This window comes from Oncorhynchus nerka, linkage group LG21 (genome assembly GCF_034236695.1).
Source record: "Oncorhynchus nerka isolate Pitt River linkage group LG21, Oner_Uvic_2.0, whole genome shotgun sequence".
In the NCBI taxonomy this organism is placed as follows: Eukaryota; Metazoa; Chordata; class Actinopteri; order Salmoniformes; family Salmonidae; genus Oncorhynchus; species Oncorhynchus nerka.
The window spans coordinates 225048-240120 of record NC_088416.1 but is presented as its reverse complement, the minus strand read 5'-3'; the positions used below and the strand labels follow the sequence as shown (position 1 = coordinate 240120).

The 15073-nt window shown below is 40.8% G+C and overlaps 1 protein-coding gene and 1 long non-coding RNA gene across 4 annotated transcripts in view; one reads left to right on the top strand and one right to left on the bottom strand.

Moving 5' to 3' along the window:
• LOC115103667 (neuronal-specific septin-3-like) overlaps positions 1 to 10283 on the bottom strand; it is a 34319-nt gene extending 24036 nt beyond the window's left edge. Inside the window, exon 1 of one of the 3 annotated variants that reach the window (XM_065006154.1) lies at positions 10148 to 10283. The gene's annotated coding sequence lies outside the window, so the exon portion shown is untranslated. Of the gene's footprint in view, positions 1 to 8999; positions 9168 to 10147 lie in introns of those variants that run through there. The other 2 variants (XM_029624510.2, XM_029624511.2) reach the window with 2 other exon arrangements.
• Positions 2726 to 4137, top strand: LOC135563497 (uncharacterized). The gene is made up of 2 exons (XR_010460317.1): positions 2726 to 3183; positions 3503 to 4137. It is a non-coding gene; the product is annotated as an uncharacterized LOC135563497 (long non-coding RNA).
• Positions 10284 to 15073: the final 4790 nt, after the last annotated feature.

Genomic DNA, 15073 nt, shown 5'->3' with positions numbered 1-15073 from the left:
CCCTGTCCCTGCTGAAGAAAAGCAGGCCCAAACCATGATGCTGCCACCACCATGTTTGACAGTGGGGATGGTGTGTTCAGGGTGATGAGCTGTGTTGCTTTTACGCCAAACATAACGTTTTGCATTGTTGCCAAAAAGTTCAATTTTGGTTTCATCTGACCAGAGCACCTTCTTCCACATGTTTGGTGTGTCTCCCAGGTGGCTTGTGGCAAACTTTAAACGACGCGTTTTATGGAAGCTTTAAGAAATGTCTTCTTGCCACTCTTCCATAAAGGCCAGATTTGTGCAATATACGACTGATTGTTGTCCTATGGACAGAGTCTCCCACCTCAGCTGTAGATCTCTGTAGTTCATCCAGAGTGATCATGGGCCTCTTGGCTGCATCTCTGATCAGTCTTCTCCTTGTATGAGCTGAAAGTTTAGAGGGACGGCCAGGTCTTGGTAGATATCATCATTAGTCATTTAGGTCAACATTGGATCATTCAGAGATCCTCACTGAACTTCTGGAGAGAGTTTGCTGCACTGAAAGTAAAGGGGCTGAATAATTTTGCACGCCCAATTTTTCAGTTTTTGATTTGTTAAAAAAGTTTGAAATATCCAATAAATGTCATTCCACTTCATGATTGTGTCCCACTTGTTGTTGATTCTTCACAAAAAAATACAGTTTTATATCTTTATGTTTGAAGCCTGAAATGTGGCAAAAGGTCGCAAAGTTCAAGGGGGCCGAATACTTTCGCAAGGCACTGTACATTGGTGCAACGACAGTGCTTTATTTGCGAATGCGCTTGTTAAAGCATCACCCGTTTGGCGAAGTAGGCTGTGATTCGATGATAAATTAAAAGCCACCGCATTGATTATATGCAACGCAGGACTAGCTAGTTAGCCTAGTAATATCATCAACCATGTGTAGTTAACTAGTGATTATGTGAAGATTGATTGTTTTTTATAAGATAAGTTTAATGCTAGCTAGCAACTTACCTTGGCTCCTTGCTTCACTAGCGTAACAGTTTCCTCGTGGATTGCAATGTAATCGGCCATAATCGGCATCCAAAAATGCAGATTACCGATTGTTTTGAGATCGGCCCTAATTAATTGGCCATGCCGATTAATCGGCCGACCTCTAGTGCAAATATTGTGAAATCCAGGTGTGCAAAGCTCTTAAGAGACTTACCCAGAAAGACTCACAGCTGTAATCGCTCCCAAAGGTGATTCTAACACCCAGGGGTGTGAAAACTTACGTAAATTAGATATTTATTTAATTTTCAATACATTTGCAAACATTTTGAAAGACACATTTTTACTTTGTCAATATGGGCTATTGTGTGTAGATGAGTGAGATTTTTAAAATATTTAATCAATTTTGAATTTAGACTGTAACACAACAAAATGTGGACTAAATGAACAGGTATGGCACATTTCTGAAGACACTGTAAAGAGAATGATACCTGTGGCAGACTGGTTTACCACAGTAAATAGTGCACTACTGTACAACAGATGGTGATGAAAACAGACATATGGCTATGCATGCGCAATTTGAGCCTAGGACACTCCAGGGCATACAAACGTAGCTGCTTCTGTGTATGAGTATGAGATCATCCATAAGCCTTGACATACAGTACCAGTCAAAAGCTTGGACACACCTACTCATTCAAGGGTTTTTCTCTATTTTTTTATACTATTTTCGACACTGTAGAAAAATTGTGAAGACATCAAAACTATGAAATAACACATATGGAATCATGTACAGTGAGGGAAAAAAGTATTTGATCCCCTGCTAATTTTGTACGTTTGCCCACTGACAAAGAATGGTAGGTTTATTTGAACAGTGAGAGACAGAATAACAACAAAACAATCCAGAAAAACGCATGTCAAAAATGTTATAAATTGATTTGCATTTTAATGAGGGAAACAAGAATTTGACCCCTCTGCAAAACATGACTTAGTACTTGGTGGCAAAACCCTTGTTGGCAATCACAGAGGTCAGACGTTTCTTGTAGTTGGCCACCAGGTTTGCACACATCTCAGGAGGGATTTTGTCCCACTCCTCTTTGCAGATCTTCTCCAAGTCATTAAGGTTTCGAGGCTGACGTTTGGCAACTCCCTCCACATATTTTCTATGGGATTAAGGTCTGGAGACTGGCTAGGCCACTCCAGGACCTTAATAATGTTATGGCTGCTGTCCCCGTACAGGGACCAACATCAGGGGAAATTTCAGAGTGACAACTAAAAATACAATTTCGTAACATTAAACATTCTTGAAAATGCAAGTGTCTTACACCCTTCAAAAGATTAGAATCTTGGTAATCAAACTACGTTTTCCAATTTAAAATAGCTATTACAGAGAACAAATCCCATGCTTTTGTTTGAGAAGAGCAATCAAGAATAGAAACATTTTCCGCCATGACAGTTTTTAGACTTTCACATCTGAAGGTAAAATTATGACTTACATTCTGATATCTTGCTCTTATTTCTCTTCCTGAGTATCCCATTGATCAAATGAAGTGCCGTTTTCTTTGATAAAATCCATTTTTATAGCCTAAATCTAAACATTTTGTAAACTATTTGTGCCGGGAATTCCATCTCTATCATTTTTTTACGGAGCATTCGGCGTGATTCGCCCATGTAAACAATCGTTTATATAGTCATGGTGGGTTTCAGTGCATTCCTCTGGATGTTCGCAACACAGTCAAACAACGTTGTTTTTTTTGAGGGGAGAATTGACCGAAGTGAGCTGATTTGAAGACAACGATAAATGACTACCTGACGCACCAATAATTTTAGCGAAGCTTCATTGATTGACTATATTTCTGCCCAATGACCACTGATCTTCTTGAAATCTAGCTGGGTAGATAGCCAATGAGCTGAGGTAAACGCCAGTATGTAATGGTTTGGGGTTGGACCACAATTCCTTGGTTGTAATCGCACGCGCAGGGAACTCCATTTTCGCCTTGACGATCAGAGGGGTTGCTGTATAAGGCTTTTTATGCGCAGCTGTATTTCGGAAAGTTGTAGTTTCAACGATTTCATTGAAGATATCCTGGCAAATACTTCATGTAAAGCGAAGTCAAACTCTAAAGTAAAAGTGAAAGTGAGACAGATTTTTTGTTTGAGGAATCTTGGAGTGTTATGATTCAAACGAACTGAAGAGCTGTTTCTGCAAGGACAGGACGTACTTCTGGACGGGTAAGTGCTAATGCCGTTTTATGAAATATAAAAATATATATATATTATATATAAAAAATATAAAAAATGTTTTTAAAAAATTGCAATGAAATGTGTAGTTCGTTTTTGTGTGTGTGTGTGTGTTGGTTTGTTTGTTTGTGTGTGTGTGTATATATATATATATATATATATATATATACACACAACAATGGCCGGAGTTGAATGGAACACCTTAGTGACTGTTCCCTCTGCTCTATACAATCAATACATATCTGTTTATTTTATGTGATGATAAAAGGCTCATACAATAGAAATATTTTTTTAATGTTTTCTTTCACAGTGATAGCGACTCCGACTGGGAGGCCCCGGTGCCAAGCTGCCCGCTCTACCTGTGCCCCCAGTGGTGTTCATATGCCACAGTTCATTACTGCAGGCATGACTGTGCCTCAGAGCCAAAAGGGCACAGCATGGAGGTGTCGTTGTGTTCTGTGTCGCATGAAATGCACCACTTGTTCAGTTTGCCTCTGCTTTACATCAGAAAGAGACTGCTATGGGACATGGCTCAGGCAGCAAAATATTACGACGAGGACTTCCAAGGGGTGTGTACTGTTTTGTTTTTTTATATTTATTTTCTAATATTTTTTTAAACATTTTTTTTGTGTGTGTGTGTGTGTGTTAGAATTGCTTTTTGATATGTTGTATATAGTTATTTGCACTGCTTTATATAGTTATAGGTCATTTCACCAATTCGGCCACTTGGGTACATTTGGGCAACTTGTGTGGGACACCTGGGTGACTTCATGCTAAATGTCATGTAGCTCACCCATTCCTGAAGTTATCAGTCTCAAACTTTGCACACCTACAGATGCCCTCTTGTGTTATCCATCAAATTTATCTCCAGCATCCTATCTGACTGTGTGGCTATTCTAGTACATGTGAAAGATGATACTACAACAATAAAAAACAGAAAACGTATGCTCTTTCTTTCTCTTTTCTTCCACCAGATCTACTGTGTTATATTCTCCTACACTCAATTAACATTTCCACAAACTTCTGAATGTTTCCATTCAAATGATACCAAGAATATGCATATCCTTGCCTCTGGGGCTGAGCTACAGGCAGTTAGATTTGGGTATGTCTTCAGGCGGAAATTGAGAACAAAGGGTTGCAGCCATAACAGGTTTGTGCTTCTTCTTGAGCCACTCCTTTGTTGCCTTGGCCGTGTGTTTTGGGTGATTGTCATGCTGGAATACCCATCCACGACCCATATTCAATGCCCTGGCTGAGGGAAGGAGGTTCTCACCCAAGATTTGACGGTACATGGCCCCGTCCATCGTCCCTTTGATGCGGTGAAGTTGTCCTGTCCACTTAGCAAAAAAAACACCCCCAAAGCATGTTTCCATCTCCATGTTTGACGGTGGGGATGGTGTTCTTGGGGTCATAGGCAGCATTCCTCCTCCTCCAAACACAGCGGGTTGAGTTGATGCCAAAGAGCTCCATTTTGGTCTCATCTGACCACAACACTTTCACCCAGTTGTCCTCTGAATCATTCAGATGTTCATTGGCAAACTTCAGACGGGTATGTATATGCGCTTTCTTGAGCAGGGAGACTTTGCGGGTGCTCCAGGATTTCAATCCTTCACGGCGTAGTGTGTTACCAATTGTTTTCTTGGTGACTATGGTCCCAGCTGCCTTGAGATCATTGACAAGATCATCTTGTGTAGTTCTGGGCTGATTCCTCACCATTCTCATGATCATTGCAACTCCACGAGGTGAGATCTTGCATGGAGCCCCCAGGCCGATTGACAGTTATTTTGTGTTTCTTCCATTTGCCAATAATCGCACCAACTGCTGTCACCTTCTCACCAAGCTGCTTGGCGATGGTTTGTAGCCCATTCCAGCCTTGTGTAGGTCTACAATCTTGTCCCTGACATCCTTGGAGAGCTCTTTGGTCTTGGCCATGGTGGAGATTTTGGAATCTGATTGATTGATTGCTTCTGTGAACAGGTGTATTTTATACAGGTAACAAACTGAGATTAGGAGCACTCCCTTTTTAAGAGTGTGCTCCTAATCTCAGCTCGTTACCTGTATAAAAGACACCTGGGAACCAGAAATCATTCTGATTGAGAGGGGGTCAAATACATATTTCCCTCATTAAAATGCAAATCAATTTATAACATTTTTGACATGCGTTTTTCTGGATTTTTTTGTTGTTATTCTGTCTCTCACTGTTCAAATAAACCTACCATTACAATTATAGACTGATAATTTCTTTGTCCGTGGGCAAACGTACAAAATCAGCAGGGGATAAAATACTTTTTTTCACTATAGTAACCAAAAAAGTGTTCAACAAATGAAAATATATTTTATATTCTTCAAAGTAGCCACCCTTTTCCTTGATGACAGCTTTGCACACTTTTGGCATTCTCTCAACCAGATTCACATGGAATGCTTTTCCAACAGTCTTGAAGAAGTTCCCACATATGCTGAGCACTTGTTGGCTGCTTTTCCTTCACTCTGCGGTCCAACTCATCCCAAACCATCCCATCCCATTGTGGAGGCCATGTCATCTGATGCAACACTCCATCACTCTCCTTCTTGGTCAAATAGCACTTAAAGCAGCCTGGAGTTGTGTTGGGCCATTGTTCTTTAAAAAAACAATGATAGTCCCACTAAGCGCAAACCAGATGGGATGACGTATCGCTGCAGAATGCTGTCGTAGCCATGTTGGTTAAGTGTGCCATGAATTCTAAACAAATCTCAGACAGTGTCACCAGCAAAGCACCCCCACACCATCACACCTCCTCCTCTATGCTTCACGGTGGGAACCACACATGCAGAGATCATCCGTTCACCCACTCTGCGTCTCACAAAGACACGGTAGTTGGAACAAAAAGTCTCAAATTTGGACTCATCAGACTAAAGGACAGATTTCCATCAGTCTAATGCCCATTGCTCTTGTTTCTTGGCCTAAGCAAGTCTCGTCTTCTTATTGGTGTCCTTCAGTAGTTATTTCTTTGCAGCAATTCCACCATGATGGTCCTCGTGAGAGCCAGTTTAATCATAGAGCTTGATGGTTTTTGCGACTGCACTTGAAGAAACTTTAAAAGTTCTTGAGATTTTCCGGATTGACTGACCTTCATGTTTTAAAGTAATGATGAACTGTCATTTCGCTTTGCTTGCTTGAGCTGTTATTGCCATAACATGGACTTGGTCTTCTACCAAATAGAGGTTGACCGATTATGATTTTTCAACGCCGATACCGATACTGATTATTGGATGACCCAAAAAAGCCGATACCGATTAATTGGTCGATTTGTATCTATATATTTGTATTAATGACAATTACAACAATACTGAATGAACACTTCAATTTTAACTTAATACATAAATAAAAAATATATTTAGTCTCAAATAAATAATGAAACAAAATAATGCAAAAATACAGTGTTGGAGAAGAAAGTAAAAGTGCAATATGTGCCAAGTAAAAAAGATAACGTTTAAGTTCCTCGCTCAGAACATGAGAACATATGAAAGCTGGTGGTTCCTTTTAACATGAGTCTTCAATATTCCCAGTTAAGAAGTTTTAGATTGTAGTTATTATAGGAATTAAAGGACTAGTTCTCTCTATATCATTTGTATTTCATATACCTTTGACTATTGGATGTTCTTATAGGCACTATAGTATTGCCAGCCTAATCTCAGGAGTTGATAGGCTTGAAGTCATAAACAGCGCTGTGAAGCAAGCATTGCGAAGAGCTGCTGGCAAACACAGGAAAGTGCTGTTTGAATGAACGAGCCTGCTGCTGCCTACCACCGCTCAGTCAGACTGCTCTATCAAATATAAAATCATAGACTTAACTATAATATAATAAACACACAGAAATACGAGCCTAAGGTCATTAATATGGTCAAATCCGGAAACTATCATTTTGAATACAAAACGTTTATGCTTTCAGTGAAATACGGAACCTTTCCGTATTTTATCGAACAGGTGGCATCCATAAGTCTAAATATTGCTGTTTACATTTCACAACCTTTAATGTTATGTCATAATTATGTAAAATTCTGGCAAATTAATTACGGTCTTTGTTAGGAAGAAATTGTATTCACACAGTTCACAACGAGCCAGGCGGCCCAAACTACTGCACATACCCTGACTCTGCTTGTACAGAATGCCAGAGAAGTGACACAATTTCCCTAGTTAATATTGCCTGCTAACATGAATTTCTTTTAACTGAATATGCAGGTTTAAAAAATATACTTGTGTATTGATTTTAAGAAAGGCATTGATGTTTATGGTTGGGTACAATGGTGCAACGGCAGTGCTTTTTTCGCAAATGCGCTTAAATCATCACCCGTTTGGCGAAGTAGGCTGTGATTCGATGATAAATTAACAGGCACCGCATTGATTATTTGCAACGCAGGACAAGCTAGTTAAACTAGTAATATCATCAACCGTGTGCAGTTAACTTGTGATTATGTTAAGATTGATTGTTTTTTATAAGATAAGTTTAATGCTAGCTAGCAACTTACCTTGGCTCCTTGCTGTACTCACATAACATGTAGTCAGCCTGCCACGCTGTCTCCTCGTGGAGTGCAATGTAATCAGCCATAATCGGCGTCCAAAAATGCAGATTACTGATTGTTATGAAAACTTGAAATTGGCCCTAATTAATCGGTCGACCTCTACCATCTTCTGTATACTACCCTACCTTGTCACAACACAACTGATTGGCTCAAACGCATTAAGATGGAAAGAAATTCCACAAATGAACTTTTAACAAGGCACACCTGTTAATTGAAATGTGTTCCAGGTGACTACCTCCTGAAGCTGGTTGAGAGAATGCCAAGAGTGTGCAAAGCTTTCATCAAGTCAAAGGGTGGTTACTTTGAATAATCTCAAATATATAATCTATTGTTTAACACTTTTTTGGTTACTACATGATTCCATATGTGTTATTTCATAGATTTGGTGTCTTCACTATTCTACAATGTAGAAAATAGTAAAAATAAAGAAAAAACCCTGGAATGAGTAGGTGTGTTCAAACTTTTGACTGGTACTGTAGATCACAGGTCAGAAAAGCAGAGTCTGTCAGCTGAATTTAGAGCATCAATGAATAACCATATTATGTCGCTTGCTGTCTCTCTCTTGCTCTCTCACACACACACACACACACACACACATAGTCTACACATCATACAGGCATACACAACATCAAAAAGGCTTCTGACAGAGTATGCAAAGCCTGCTCGAAATTTGGAGTGGTATCACAAATGATAGCTAGATCTGCACAAAATAATGCAAAAATACATATTTGGCCTCTCTACTAAGCTCCCCCTATGTCATTTCACCTGGTATAACCTCTCTTTTTGTCATAAATCATATCTCAAATTTAAATCTAAATTCTCTGACTGAATGTGTGGTCTGTCATCCCATCAAAGATAGACTACAATGATGATGTTAGAGCGTCCACGTTGTATCTTTGTGTGATTTCTGATGGCGACAATTAGGGCCATATTTCCCACTGTGCTCCGCAAACTGAGGAGGGTTAATTCACGTTTTAACGTTGTTTCTACGGTCTAACTGAAGGCTAGCCAGATAAATCCACATTTCGCTAGCTTGATCATTAATATCCTGAACAATAACCCCGATCATGTTTAACCTCACAAGCTACACGATAGCAGCTGATTACCTACATCCCAAAACCTGTTTAACCAACCCATTGTCCCGGCTCCATCCATGCTGGATAAATGATGCTAAGTTAGCTTGCTAACGTTAGGTATGCTAGCTGTCCGCATTCGTCTGCTGTGATGTTGATTGCTGCGCGACTTACCGATTCCTGTTTATAGATTCAATTTCCCAAATAGTTTTGTTCCGCGCTAGTGACCCAATGCTCAAAAATAAACGATGGATGTCCAACATAGAGAAGCAAAGATGTAGGAAACGGGTCATGTGATTTGTCTGAGTACCTCTTTCCCTCCGTCCCTGTCTGCCTCTCTCTCTCTCTCTCTCTAGTCGAGAGCCCCCCTTTTCGTTACCAAGGCGACAAGATGAGAGAGAGGTGATGCAGAACGCATGCTCAATAGGCAACCTTTTTGGCATCACCTGAGTATTTTTGGTCATTTTGTACAACCAATCAGTATTTGATTAGACCAAATTGTAATTGACAAAAATCTATAAAACATCTGCATGAAAAATATATTGATCCATGTAGCCTATTTATCGAGATTAGTCATGTCTCATGTTTCATAATTTCTTTCATTTACATTTTGGTAACTTAAAGTCATGAGAGACTATTAAGTCTAGCAAGTCTGTATACATGAATGATAAAAAAAATATCAAATTGTTGTGTGTAAACTGAAAAGCAACAACCAAACACAATTTCATTGGTATTGTATAATTCACTGTAGGCCAAACCAGGGTTGGTTAGGTTACTTTCTAAATGTAATCCGTTACTAGTTACCTGTCCAAAATTGTAATCAGTAAAGTAACTGTTGGATTACCCAAAGCGTAATCTGATTACTTTCAATTACTTTTGGATTAGCCTACTTTCCCCTTAAGAGGCATTAGAAGAAAAGAAAAGGATCCATCAAACACACTTGGTGTGTCATCTTAGTGGTCTCTGACTTGTGGTCTGTCTCTCTCAGGTGGAACAAACCTAAACTTGCGCCTTTTTTAAATGCTGAAAGGTATCATAATGTATTTTTTTCCGCAAACATCCTTTCTGAATTTAAAAGTAATCCAAGAAGTAATCATGTTTTTTTTTTAAGTATCTGTAATTTGATTACAATATTTTTATTGGTAACGTAACTGATTACAGTTACAGTTTTCCCCCTTCAGATTACATGTAATCAGTTACTCCCCAACCCTGGGCCTAACTACAACATTCCATATTTCAAAATGCATTGAATCAGTCACAGCACACCACAAAATTGAAAGGAGAAGCATTTGCATCCAATGATCAAATAGTACCATACTCACATATATGGCGTTTTGTTGTTAGCTCTTAAGTTCTCACACTGCTGTCTTTTGTGTTCATGTTGTCTAAGTTTGTTTGTTCTCTCTAGTCTACATGTTGTGCAGACTTTTTGTGTTGTGTCATGTGTCACTCACTTTACCCCACTGTTCCCCCAAACTTGGTTTTATCACACAGTTTTTGCATGTCTGTTACTCTTCTGATAAGGAGCCATGTCTCAAATTCCCTCCAGTGCCTTCTTTGACCCCCCTCCTCTCTCTCTCTCTCTCTCTCTCTCTCTCTCTCTCTCTCTCTCTCTCTCTCTCTCTCTCTCTCTCTCTCTCTCTCTTCTTTCATTCTCTCTCTCATCCTGACTTTCAGAGTAATATGTTAAGTCTGAATAAAGATAAATTTTAACCAACAAATCCGATTTTGTGCATGGCCTTCTTTGAAACTTTTTCCTCATTACTCACCCATTGACAAATACACTCGAGGAGGTGTGGTGATGTCATCATGTAATTTCTCTGCCTCTTCATCAACAAACGTCATGCTTGAAAGAGGGTGATCCAATTCATGTGATGGTGAGATATCCATCTCTCCTGGTATGTAGCAGTCTATACCCTGGCTCTGGGGTTGGGATGGTTGCTCAGCGACCTCTGCTGAATCTGGGCCAACCTGTGGTGTTTTGTGCTGCTGGTTGCCCTCCATAGACAGGAGCCAGTGCACAGTCCATTCTTCTGAGGAATATTCTGATGGGTTTATGTTGGGCCTCTCATGGTCAGGTGGTGGAGGTGGACCTGTTTGGGTGGGTTCTAGATGAACTGGCCTTAGTCCTTGGACTCCTTTGTGATTGCCATCGTTGTTCTTCACCATTCGTAAAGCCGATTGGACAGGATGTAAAATAGGTTTCTGTGATTGGCTGAACATTTTGGGAACGCTTCCACTGTGCAGCACACATTCATCTAGATTGGGTTTGGTGGATTCTGTAACTTGACCACTATTGATATTTTGGCAATGGTCCAAATCCAAGCCCTGTCCATGTTTAATAGTTGATCTCTCAGGGGCCTCTGACAGGGTAGAGGGTGTGAGGGAGGCCCCCTGTGTTAGAGGTACCAGCAGACATGTCTGGGAGTTGTCGCTTTTAACCCCAGACTGAAGGGCTTCCTGCTTCTGACTGACTTCTAAAAGACACCTACCCATCAAAATGTTGCTATTTGACTGGTTAGATTGATTCCGTTTCCTCTCAATGGTTTGTGTATCGGTCGGTAGACTTTGACACTGAGGTCTAGTCCAGAATTTGGGTCTTTGGAGGTTCTTGTATTTTCTACTAGGGCTGGCTTGTGCTAAAGGTTGAAATGCAGCATCTAAGATTGTCTTTGTAGACTCTTCCAGATGAGACTCTTTGGTGGTAAAGTCCTTTATGAATGTTGCTCCCTTCTTTGCCTGAGGGTTGAGGTCATAGCTGCTTCTTTTGACTTCTGTAACTGCTGCAGATGTTGATCGACTTAGGTGTTCTTTCCAAGATGGTGTCTTGGGAGGCATAGGAGGAGAAGCACTTTGACAGTATTCCTTTTGACTGAAAGGTAGTAGACCAGCATATACGCTGGCAGCCTGAGACTGAAGTCCCTTCTGAAGATGTCCAATGTGTTTTAATGTTTTTGGTGAAGCAAGGCCACATTGGGACCCCTGTCCACCCCTCTTTGACATAAACTGAAAATGAATTGATTGAGAATCATTCTCAACAATAATTGGAACTTTCCTCCTTGAGACAACATTTTGTCTGGCTGACACACCTCCTGACAGAGCAGTACCTGATGGGGTTACCAGGTCATTTGGTCTTGGTTCAGATATTGTGTCAGTAACCTTTTGCTTGGAAATGCCATCCTTACCTAGAAAAAATCCAGGACTGTAGTTTGTTATCCTTCCTGTTTTCCTTAGTCCGAGCCTGGCCTGCAACAAGTTAGGGTCCTGAGACTTCATGCCTCTTGTCCTGTAGCGCCCTGGCTGTTGAGATTGTGGAGAGGAATGGGTGTACGTATCAGGCGGTGTGCCTACACCTCTAGAATAAGATGTTGGTACAGGTTTCATCAACCCAGAACGTGTTACAAAGTCCATCAGAACCTCTTCGTCAAGTATGTCATGGGTTGCTGGTTTAGGGGAACACTGGTTACGATGCTCAGCCTGACCTTTAGTACTAGAGATAGGGATTGAACGGGCCCATCTTTCTTTGGCCACCGGGGAGGTCTGTTTTGTGCCTTGGCTCTCCAATGGCATTGTTTGACAGTACAGTTTTGGAGATTGGCCAAGCCGGATCTTTGGGATGGAAAGGCTTGGAGAGAGGTCTGGGTTTGTAATGATAAGTGGTGGCGAAACACTATGATTTGGAATAGGAACTTTTGGAGAGATGCTAGGATTTGGAATAGGAACTTTCCAAATAGGCTTCGGGGTAGGAAGTGATGGGGATGGGCCTAGCCTGACCTTAGGAGTAGGAAGTGTTGGGGATGGGCCTAGCCTGACCTTAGGAGTAGGAAGTGTCGGAGACACACCAGGTTTGAGCTTTAGAATAGGATGTGTTGTCCTGTTGCCAAGAGTCCTCTCTGTGTGAAGATGGAGTCCCTGGCTGTCAAAGGAGGAGATCTGGATGGGTTTCTTTGTGACAATAGGTGAGAGCTGGAGAGGAGGGGGCGCTGGGACTAGTAGGTGTTTCTGGGGTTGTTTGGAGGTGCAAGTTGCAAGTTGGTTATCAAAACTCATTGCAAAGAGAAATTATGAATACCTGCAGAGCCAGGCAGTTTTGATGAGTAGGGAGTGAGAGAAGGTTAATGGGAGAGAATGACATTTTATGTTACTTTAAAAAATGTTATGTTTATATATTTTATTGTACGTTTGGCAGTAGGTCTATAAGAAACATAACTTTAATGTAAAAGGCATAGCAGAAAACTTGCATACTCAAATAGTCATCTGCATTACATTGCATTACAGAAGACTGCAAGCCTGATCAACTAAAAATAAACATAAAGATGAGTATACAGTTAAACAAGCACTGACCTGAGTGTATGCGATAGGCTCTATCTGGGTCGTTGACATGGAGTGAGAGAGAAAACGAGTGTGAGAGAGAGAGGGAGAGACTGGGAGAACAGCTGGAAGTCGTGTGTACCAAAGTTACATTCTCCCCATTCCTCTCATCTAAAGCTGCACTGTTTCACTCACCCACTCCCACCCTCCTCATTTTGTTTGTCTATGGGAAACATAGTCTGTGTCTGTGGATAAACAACTACAATGCTTCCCAGTGGAGAATCTTGAAACACATCTTTGAAAAATGTTCCACTTTTTGTTTTACTTTTTTCAGGGCTGAGAATTAGTGCATAACACGGGGTATTCAAGTGGTGATAAATCCATTTATTTTGTTATTTCTTATGAATATATAATTATGGCAACATGGTCAAAAGTGCAAAATGATACATACATACTTTTTTCCCACCATCCTTCAGTAAAAAAGGACAGTGTGATGAGAATAAAAATACAAATGTTTTCTTAGGATCGACCTCTGAATGGATTATTTTGGCATCTTGAACCAATTTAATCATCAATCTATTTGGCACATAACTGATATCATTACTGAATGCAATTTACAGTTTCATTCAAACACCTTTACAAATACTTCCAAACAAGAGACTTGATAGCAGCTGCCATATTGACATTTTTAGAAAACTGATTTTGTGGTTTCAACATTTAGAAATGTATTGCACTTTATTAGTCAGCTTCAAATGCACTGAGATACATAAACATCGTGATAAATGCAGTGAATGTCTGGTTACAAAAGATATGTAAAAATTGGCACAATCATGAAATGGCACAAATATGAACATGAAAACAGGAACACTTTGTTCAAATGACCTCTTTTTTTGTTTCCCCTCTCGATGAAAACGTTATTTCACATTTCAAAGGGTGGCACCACCTGACCACAGTGCCTTCCTCTCAATGCTGTTTCTTCCCAATTAGGCCTCTCACGTCCCAAACCTCTCAGGAGGTGTCTGTCTGTATCTACCATCCTGCGGTCCTCCAGTCCCAGCTCCACTCCATGTGGTCAGCTTCTGTCCTTCCTGTAGTGTGTGTGGTCATATCATATGAGGGCATTGCCATCTTCGTCTTTCCTGTTCAAGCTGACCACCAGCGGATGGTGCTTCACAGTCTTGTTGCTCCACTTGTGTGCGTCCTGAAGCCCTGGCTCGAGGAAGTAGAGACAGGCGCCGAAGCCGGCCAGCACCAGGACCGACACCAGCAGGTAGACGGGGACAAACCAGTCCAGGAACATCCAGGACATGGTACTGTTACGGAGCGGTACAGGAGGACGGGGGACATTAGATTGTGAGCTAATGATCAAATACCAAACACAATCTACCTATTGTACACATGGTGCAGCTTTACCTGGAAACGTACTCCTTATTCACAATCTCAAGTCAACTATTATGGGCAAGCAACTGCCCTATCGAAATTTACTATAAAATGGTCCTCTGTGTTAAGGTATATTAGTTGTGGCAGGCTATTGCCATTCAAATACTCCTCTTAACATGCTTCGCCATCCTTTTACTGTGTCAGTAGATTATGTCCACTGTAACTGATTGCACACATTAGCTGCTAGAGTAACTGTATATGATCATGACAAAAAATATCACCCCACGGTAGCTAGCAGGTTTCGGCACGTACCTGTGGTCTCTGCTGTGCCCGCCTTCCTCTGAATATGGTGTTAGTGTAAAATGGAGGAGCAATGGAGTCACTAATCAGATGATGTATTGGTCTAATGCAGCACAACCGTCAGCTGGATGGTATAATATAATCCAAGGTGATCTCTCTGTACAGATGACAGAGAGGTTCATCATACTGCTCTGGGTTCTGACGTCACATTCAAAGGGAGGGGAGGAGGGGGGCATTGCTATGACAACAGCCCTAGT